Below are 9,660 nucleotides of genomic sequence, written 5' to 3'. Positions count from 1 at the left end.
GACTACAAACTCTCGGGAGTAGTCGGGGGCCTGTAGGATGGGGGCAGTGCACATGGCGTCTTTTAAAGTTTCGAACGCCTCTTGGCAGGCAGAGGTCCAGCCGACCTTCTTCGGGTGGTTTTTGGAGGTTAACTCCGTGAGGGGGGCTACGATGCTGCTGTACCCCTTGATGAACCGTCGGTAGTACCCCGTGAGCCCTAGAAACGCCCGCACTTCCGTCTGGGTCGTGGGGGCCTCCCAGGCCACGATGGCATCGATCTTGGGCTGGAGGGGGGCCACGAGGCCGCTTCCGACCTGGTGCCCAAGGTAGGTTACGGACCCTTGTCCGACCTGGCACTTGCTTGCCTTAATGGTGAGACCTGCCCTCCTCAGGGCGGTCAGCACCGCCCAGAGGTGCTGGAGGTGCTCGGGCCAGTGGGAACTGTACACCGCGATATCGTCCAGATACGCAGCGCTGAACTCCTCCAACCCAGCCAGTACCTGGTTCACCAGCCTCTGGAAGGTGGCGGGGGCGTTCTTCATCCCGAAGGGCATCACCCGGAAATGGTAGTGACCATCCGGGGTGGAAAAAGCGGACCTTTCCTTGGCCCCCTCTGTGAGGGCGATCTGCCAGTATCCACTGGTCAGGTCGAAGGTGCTAAGGAAGCGAGCAGCCCCGAGGCGATCGATAAGCTCGTCGGCTCGGGGGATGGGATGAGCATCGGTTCTGGTGACTGCGTTGAGCCCGCGGTAGTCAACGCAGAACCTCAGCTCAGGAACAGCACCGGGGGCGGCTGCCTTCGGAACCAGGACCACGGGGCTAGCCCATGGGCTGTCAGAGGCTTCGACCACCCCGAGAGCTAGCATCTTTGATACCTCGGCCTTAATGCAGGCCCGGACTCGGTCAGGGACGCGGTAGGCTCTGTGTCGTACCGGTGGGCTGTCCCCGGTGTCCACGTCGTGGACGCACCAGTTGGTGACGCCGGGGGTGAGGGAGAAGAGGTCCGAGAACTGTCCCAACAACTGGCGACAGTGCTCGCGCTGCTCGGGAGAGAGGGAGGAGGAGAGACTCACCCCCTCTACGGAGCCATATTTTTCTTTCACGCACAGGAGATCGGGGAGAGGCTCCGTTTCTTCTTCGTCTCCATCGTCAGTGGCGAGGAGCAAGCTCAACTCGGACCGGGCGAAGTGGGGCTTGAGGCGGTTCACGTGAAGGACCCGCAAGGGGTTCCTGGGGGACATCGATGAGGTAGGCCACCTGACTCTTGCGCTCCACTACCTTGAAGGGCCCTGTCCACTTGTCTTGCAGGGCACAGGGCTCCACTGGGCCATCACCCAGACCTGTTGTCCGGGCTGAAACTCGACCAGAGTGGCATTCTGGTCGTACCACCGTTTCATTTCTTCTTGACTGGCCTCGAGGTTGGCCTCGGCCAGTTCTCTGAACTTCCTCGTCTGGTTCCGGAGGGCCAGAATGTATCGAAACACATCGGGAGGGGGCTCTGGGGCCGCCGTCTCCCACCCTTCCTTGACCAGGGTGAGGGGTCCCCTGATGGGGTGCCCGTAGAGGAGCTCGAAGGGGCTGAACCCCAGGGACTTCTTGGGGACTTCGCGGTATGCGAAGAGGAGACAGGGAAGGAGGACGTCCCACTTACGCCTCAGGGGCTCTTCGAGACCCATGATCATCCCCTTGAGGGTCCGGTTGAATCGCTCAACCAGACCGTTACCCTGGGGGTGATATGGGGTGGTAAGTTTGTACGTCACCCCACATTGCTGCCAAAGGGACTTCATGTACTTGGAGATGAAGTTGGTCCCTCGGTCGCTGACGACCTCCCGGGGGAATCCCACCCGAGAGAAGATGGCCATGAGGGCCCGCCCCACCACGGGGGCGGTCACCGTTCGGAGGGGAATGGCTTCGGGATATCGGGTGGCATAGTCCACCAAGACAAGGATAAAGCGGTGACCCAAGAAGGTCCGGGGGTCGAGGGGGCCCACGATATCGATTCCCACCCTTTCAAAGGGGGTACTGACCACGGGGAAGGGCTGGAGGGGAGCCTTGCGCTTCCCCCCGCTCTTTCCGCTGGACTGACACGTGGGGCAGGACTTACAGTGGGCCTTCACATCGGAGCGCATGCCCGGCCAGTAGAAGTGGGTGACTAGGCGGTGATACGGTTTTGTCTTGGCCCAAGTGTCCCGCCAGGGGCACATCGTGGGCCAGGTTCAGGAGAAAGCCGCGGAAGCGTAGGGGTACCACCAGCACCCGGGCTGACCCTAGCTCGGCGGATTTTTGTTCGCTGTACAAGAGGCCGTTTTCCCAATAGACAAAGTGGGAGCCCGACTGGTCACCGGCGGCCTGGGCGGCGGCCTCCTGTCGCGGCCCAACCAAGGATGGACAGGAGGTCTGTTCTAGGCAGAATTCTTCTCGGGACGGTCCTCCTTCCTGGCGCCACTGGGCCAGCTCAGGAAGGTCGTCCAGGCTCGGGGTCGGTTCGACGCCAGGGCCGAGGGGCCCTGCGTCGAGGGTCTCAGAGGATTCAGGGACCTCGGGGTCCTCGGGGGTCGCCGGTGCTGCCTCTAGGGTAGCCCCTTCGGGGGTGGCCTCTCGGGCGGTCATCGACCGGGTACTCACACAGGCCCACTCGGGCAGGCCAACCATCTCCAAGTGGGTCCTTTTCTCAACCCGCTGCCATGGGGAGCTCTCCAGATCGTTGCCGAGCAGGCAGTCCACGGGCATGTCTGAGCGGACCGCTACTCGGAACTCTCCGGAGACGCCCCCCCATTCGAACGGGACTTGAGCTATCCGGCAGGTGCGGACGGAGTTATCAGCTGCGATCACCCTGCAGGAGATGTGGGGAACAATCTGGGCTTCGGTGACGAGGGTTTGACGGCGGTGATACTGGCTCCAGTGTCTCGGAGCGCCCCTATGTGGTGGCCATTGACAGTCACCTGCTGTCGGTACTTCTCGGTGTTGTCGGGTAGGGGGGCTCCTGGAACCATCTCTCTATCACCCAGGGAGACTAGCATCATAGCTGCTGGATCAGCCCCCTCGAACTCCTTCTCCCCCCCCTCTTCTAGGGCTACTGAGGTAATGTGGCGCACTGGGGGCCCTGTAGCGGCGGGCTTCTTGAGCAAGGGGCAGCGGGGGTCATTGGCATAGTGCCCTGGGTGCTGGCAATGATAGCAGGCTTGGCTGACTCGGGGCCCTGGCTTAGCTGGGGGGAACCCTGCGCGCGCGGTGGGAGGCGAGGTGCCAGGCTGGTTTCTGGGGGGACTGCGCGGGGACCCTACCTGGGATCCCCTCTGTCTATTCTGATTCCCCCCTCCCCTCTGGCGGGATGGTCCTTGTTCGTTTCGGCCAGAGTCTCCCCCGGGCCCCCGGGCCCCCGGGGTACTCTAGTGCTCACCCAGCGATCGGCCTCGACGGCCAGTTTCCGGGGGTCAGCCAACTTGCTGTCCAGGAGGTGCTGCCGGAGTTCCACAAAGCAATTCAGGGACAAATGTTCATACGCAATGAGGTCGATGAGTCCCTCAAAGGTGGATACTTTGCTGCCCTTGATCCACCCTTCCAGGGCCCGGCTGTAGAAATTGACATATTCTACCCATGTGGTGCCGGGGATCTTCTTGTATTCTCGGAAGCGTTGGCGGTACATTTCTGGGGTGAGCCCGTACCTTGTGAGGAGGGCCTCTTTCATGTGGCTGTAGGAGGTCTGTTCGGCAGGCGGTAGGTCGAGTAGGGTGTCTCTCCCTTCACTCAGGAATCGACCCCACAGCCCGGCTCCCCAATCTTTCTGCGGAACTCGATGGGAGGTCATGGCGACCTCGTAGGCCTTGAACCATTGCTGGATGTCATCGTTTTTGTAATATTCTTTGACCACATCCTTGGGGATGTGGACCTTGGGTTCCACCGGGGGAACGGACTCTCGGGTCGCTGCTGTTCGGTTGTCTTCGTTCCGGGCCTTTAGTTCTATTTCCAATACGCTGCGCTCGTGCTCCAGCTGGAGCTTTTTTCCGTCATGTTCTCGCTGGAGTTTCTTCTCCTCCAGTTCTCCTTGCAGCCGCAGCTGCTCGATGGCTAGCTTCTTCTCGGCCAGCTTGAGTTCTCCTTCCATTTTCAAACGGGCTAGTTCTAGCTCGTGGTTTCGGTTGCGTTCTCGGTCGGTCATCTCTTCTCGAGACAGACCTCTCTCGGTGCTGTGAGTCCGCGTCGGGGACTCTGCTCTTTCTTGCTCTGGGGCGTGGGTTTCGATCAGGGGTGCTCCCCCTCCATCGGCTTCTGTCGGTGCTGGAGGTTGGGCTCCGGTCTCCACCCAGGCTGTTAGAGCTTGTTGGAAGTCCTCTTTGGTGTTTAATCCCGTTGACGGGATATGGAGATCTTTGCAGAATTGCTTGAGCTCACGGTGTGAATAGTCTCCCAGAAGCTCCATCTGGAAGGTGGTCTTGTCGCTCGTGATGCTCATTGTTGTTCTTCGTTTGGGTAGTGTGGCAGTACTGTACGATCCCTAGACGTAGGTTCTTATCCCACCGCTGCCACCAATGTTAGAAGGGGCGATCCCAGAGGGCCAGGTTATGTTCACCCGGTCACCCCAAGACCCACCTCTTCCACAGAACTTGCCGAGTCTTGTTTGTGAGGTCCTCACCGGGGAGGACTTCGAGTCTAGGATCGTACACACTGAGCTCACACCTCACTACGAACAGACACCACACCGTTGGATTCTAGTAACAAGTTCTTTATATAAGCAATAAATGAAGAAGTACTCTTATATACACAGTGATCGAGGGACCACAAAGTCTTTGAGGATTCGGGAAGGGGGAAGCGGGACAGTCTTTTAGTCTCTGGGTCAGTACGAGGCGTACCCTGCGTACAGCTCTCAATCCTCGAGCCGGGAGATACGGGATGATAGTCGTACCGACTGCTTCACCTCTGTCGGGTCGGCTCGGTTGTGATGGTGGTCTCGATGGTCCAGCCGGACCAGAGTACTCCTCGAGCCGCGACGAGGTCAGCAGGGCTCGATCTGGAGACGTTCGTGAGAGCCGCGACAGCATCAGCAGGGCTCGGATGGTCTTAGAGGTCGAGCCGCAACAGCGTCAGCAGGGCTCCGATGGTTGCAGGTTCAGCTTGAGCCGCGACAGCGTCAGCAGGGCTCCGATGGTTACAGTTCAGCTTGAGCCGCGACAGCGTCCGCAGGGCTCAGATGGTTGCAGGTTCAGCTTGAGCCGCGACAGCGTCAGCAGGGCTCCGATGGTTACAGTTCAGCTTGAGCCGGGACAGCGGCAGCAGGGCTCAGATGGTCTTAGAGGTCGAGCCGCGACAGCGTCAGCAGGGCTCCGATGGTTGCAGGTTCAGCTTGAGCCGCGACAGCGTCAGCAGGGCTCCGATGGTTACAGTTCAGCTTGAGCCGCGACAGCGTCCGCAGGGCTCAGATGGTTGCAGGTTCAGCTTGAGCCGCGACAGCGTCAGCAGGGCTCCGATGGTTACAGTTCAGCTTGAGCCGCGACAGCGTCAGCAGGGCTCAGAGGTTCGGGAGGAGTCTTCTTAGGGTCAGCCGCGATCAGATCAGCAGGGCTTCAGGTCCAAGATACAACTGCCCGCTAGTTGTCGGGCGGGGCCAGTTATAGTCCTTTTGCTCTTTGATCTCCGGACCCTCGCAGGCAGAGGTCTCCTGCAAGGGGGGCTGGTCGTTGGCGGGGTCCGGCGGTCGGCTCTTTGATCCCTTTGAAAGATGGGTCCGGGAATTCCCAGACGCCAGCGGGTCTGGAGCCAGCCCTCGGGGAGGCCAGAGGGGTGATCAAAACTGGCCCACAGGGGAGGGCCAAAGGTGTGACAGAAACCAGCCCCTCAGGGGAGGCCGGAGGTGCCATCGAAACTCCCTGGCTTATCTCACTCGGGGAGCCCTTTACCCCCCAGCCGAGACTGGCGCGCCTTTGGAGTCTGGGGTTCGCTGGGGCCGGGGTCACGCTAGGCCCAGGGAGACAGGGATGACGGGAAGGGAAGATGGCATCCGAACCTTGTGGGGCATGCCATGTTAGGTGCTCGGAGCCGGACGGGGAGCGGGAAAGGCAGGTCTGGTCGAGGTTCTAGGGGGATCTAGGCTTAACTGGAGTAGGACGACCAGGCTCGGGGTATAGGCTACACTAGCGGGGAGGCTGCGCAGGGGACTCGGGGTACAGGCCTACGCTCACAGGGCATGGAGGGACAGAGAAGGACCACGCCACGAGGCCGGGTCCAACATCCCTGTACTCTGTGACCAGCTCTTCCTGTATCATGTGACCAGCTCTCCCTGTACCCTGTGACCAGCTCTCTCTGTACTCTGTAACCAGCTCTCCCTGTACTCTGTGACCAGCTCTCCTTGTACTCTGTGACCAGCTCTCCCTGTACTCTGTGACCAGCTCTCCGTGTACTCTGTGACCAGCTCTCCCTGTATCATGTGACCAGCTCTCCCTGTACCATGTGACCAACTCTCCCTGTACTCTGTAACCAGCTCTCTCCGTACTCTGTGACCAGCTCTCCCTGTACCCTGTGACCAGCTCTCCCTGTACTCTGTGATCAGCTCTCCCTGTACTCTGTGACCAGCTCTCTCTGTACTCTGTGACCAGCTCTCCCTGTACTCGTGACCAGTTCTCCCTGTACCCTGTGACCAGCTCTCCCTGTACCCTGTGACCAGCTCTCAATGTACCCTGTGACCAGCTCTCCCTGTACTCTGTGACCATCTCTCTCTGTACTCTGTGACCAGCTCTCCCTGTACTCGTGACCAGCTCTCCCTGTACCCTGTGACCAGTTCTCCCTGTACTGTATGACCAGCTCTCCCTGTACTCTGTGACCAGCTCTCTCCGTACTCTGTGACCAGCTCTCCCTGTACCCTGTGACCAGCTCTCCCTGTACTCTGTGACTAGCTCTCCCTGTACCCTGTGACCGGCTCTCCCTGTACTCTGTAATCAGCTCTCCATGTACTCTGTGACCAGCTCTCCCTGTACCCTGTGACCAGCTCTCCCTGTACTCTGTGACCAGCTCTCCCTGTACTCTGTAACCAGCTCTCCCTGGACCCTGTGACCAGTTCTCCCTGGACCCTGTGACCAGCTCTCCCTGTACTCTGTAACCAGCTCTCCCTGGACCCTGTGACCAGTTCTCCCTGGACTCTGTTTCCAGCTCTCCCTTTACTCTGTGACCAGCTCTCCCTGTACTCTGTGACCAGCTCTCTCTGTACTCTGTAACCAGCTCTCCCTGTACTCTGTGACCAGCTCTCCCTGTACACTGTGACCAGCTCTCCCTGTACACTGTGACCAGCTCTCCCTGTAACCTGTGACCAGCTCTCCCTGTACTCTGTGACCAGCTCTCCCTGTACCCTGTGACCAGCTCTCCCTGTACTCTGTGACCAGCTCTCCCTGTACCCTGTGACCAGCTCTCCCTGTACTCTGTGACCAGCTCTCCCTGTACCCTGTGACCAGCTCTCTCTGTACTCTGTGACCAGCTCTCCATGTACTCTGTGACCAGCTCTCCTTGTACCCTGTGACCAGCTCTCCCTGTACTCTGTCACCAGCTCTCCCTGTACCCTGTGACCATCTCTCCTTGTACTCTGTGACCAGCTCTCTCTGTACTCTGTGACCAGCTCTCCCTGTACCCTGTGACCATCTCTCCTTGTACTCTGTGACCAGCTCTCTCTGTACTCTGTGACCAGCTCTCCTTGTACTCTGTGACCAGCTCTCCCTGTACCCTGTGACCAGCTCTCCCTGTACCCTGTGACCATCTCTCCTTGTACCCTGTGACCAGCTCTCCCTGCAGACTGCGACCAGCTCTCCCTGTACCCTGTGACCAGCTCTCTCTGTACTCTGTGACCAGCTCTCCTTGTACTCTGTGACCAGCTCTCCCTGTACTCTGTGACCAGCTCTCCCTGTACTCTGTGACCAGCTCTGTCTGTACTCTGTGACCAGCTCTGTCTGTACTCTGTGACCAGCTCTCTCTGTACCCTGTGACCAGCTCTCCCTGTACCCTGTGACCAGCTCTGTCTGTACCCTGTGACCAGCTCTGTCTGTACTCTGTGACCAGCTCTCTCTGTACCCTGTGACCAGCTCTCCCTGTACCCTGTGACCAGCTCTCCCTATACCCTGTGACCAGCTCTCCCTGTACCCTGTGACCAGCTCTCTCTATACCCTGTGACCAGCTCTCCCTGTACCCTGTGACCAGCTCTCCCTATACCCTGTGACCAGCTCTCCCTGTACCCTGTGACCAGCTCTCCCTATACCCTGTGACCAGCTCTCCCTATACCCTGTGACCAGCTCTCCCTGTACTCTGTGACCAGCTCTCCCTGTACTCTGTGACCAGCTCTCCCTGTACTCTGTGACCAGCTCTCTCTGTACCCTGTGACCAGCTCTCCCTGTACCCTGTGACCAGCTCTCCCTGTACCCTGTGACCAGCTCTCCCTGTTCCCGGTAACCAGCTCTCCCTGGACCCTGTGACCAGCTCTCCCTGTACCCTGTGACCAGCTCTCCCTGTACTCTGTGACCAGCTCTCCCTGTATCCTGTGACCAGCTCTCCTTGTACTCTGTGACCAGCTCTCCTTGTACTCTGTGACCAGCTCTCCCTGTACCCTGTGACCAGCTCTCCTGTACTCTGTGACCAGCTCTCTCTGTACGCTGTGACCAGCTCTCCCTGTACCCTGTGAAAAGCTCTCCCTGTACCCTGTGACCAGCTCTCCCTGTACCCGGTGACCAGCTCTCCCTGGACCCTGTGACCAGCTCTCCCTGTACCCTGTGACCAGCTCTCCCTGTACTCTGTGACCAGCTCTCCCTGTACTCTGTGACCAGCTCTCCCTGTACCCTGTGACCAGCTCTCCCTGTACACTGTGACCAGCTCTCCTTGTACTCTGTAACCAGCTCTCCCTGTACCCTGTGACCAGCTCTCCCTGTACTCTGTGACCAGTTCTCCCTGTACTCTGAGACCAGCCCTCCATGTACTCTGTGACCTGTTCTCCCTGTATCCTGTGACCAGCTCTCCTTGTACTCTGTGACCAGCTCTCCCTGTACCCTGTGACCAGCTCTCCCTGTACTCTGTGACCAGCTCTCCCTGTACTCTGTGACCAGCTCTCCCTGTACTCTGTGACCAGCTCTCTCTGTACTCTGTGACCAGCTCTCCATGTACTCTGTGACCAGCTTTCCCTGTACTCTGTGACCAGCTCTCCTTGTACTCTGTGACCAGCTCTCCCTGTACTCTGTGACCAGCTCTCCTTGTACTCTGTGACCAGCTCTCTCTGTATCATGTGACCAGCTCTCCCTGTATCCTGTGACCAGCTCCCCATGTACTCTGTGACCAGCTCTCCCTGTACTCTGTGACCAGCTCTCCCTGTACTCTGTGACCAGCTCTCCATGTACTCTGTGACCAGCTCTCCTTGTACTCTGTGACCAGCTCTCCATGTACTCTGTGACCAGCTCTCCCTGTACCCTGTGACCAGCTCTCCCTGTACCCTGTGACCAGCTCTCTCCGTACTCTGTGACCAGCTCTCCCTGTACCCTGTGACCAGCTCTCCCTGTACTCTGTGACCAGCTCTCCCTGTACTCTGTGACCAGCTCTCCCTGTACCCTGTGACCAGCTCTCCCTGTACCCTGTGACCAGCTCTCTCCGTACTCTGTGACCAGCTCTTCCTGTACCCTGTGACCAGCTCTTCCTGTACTCTGAAACCAGCTCTCCCTGTA

This window comes from Lissotriton helveticus, chromosome 1_1 (assembly GCF_964261635.1).
Source record: "Lissotriton helveticus chromosome 1_1, aLisHel1.1, whole genome shotgun sequence".
Classification (NCBI taxonomy): domain Eukaryota; kingdom Metazoa; phylum Chordata; class Amphibia; order Caudata; family Salamandridae; genus Lissotriton; species Lissotriton helveticus.
Note: the sequence above shows the minus strand (reverse complement) of the source record.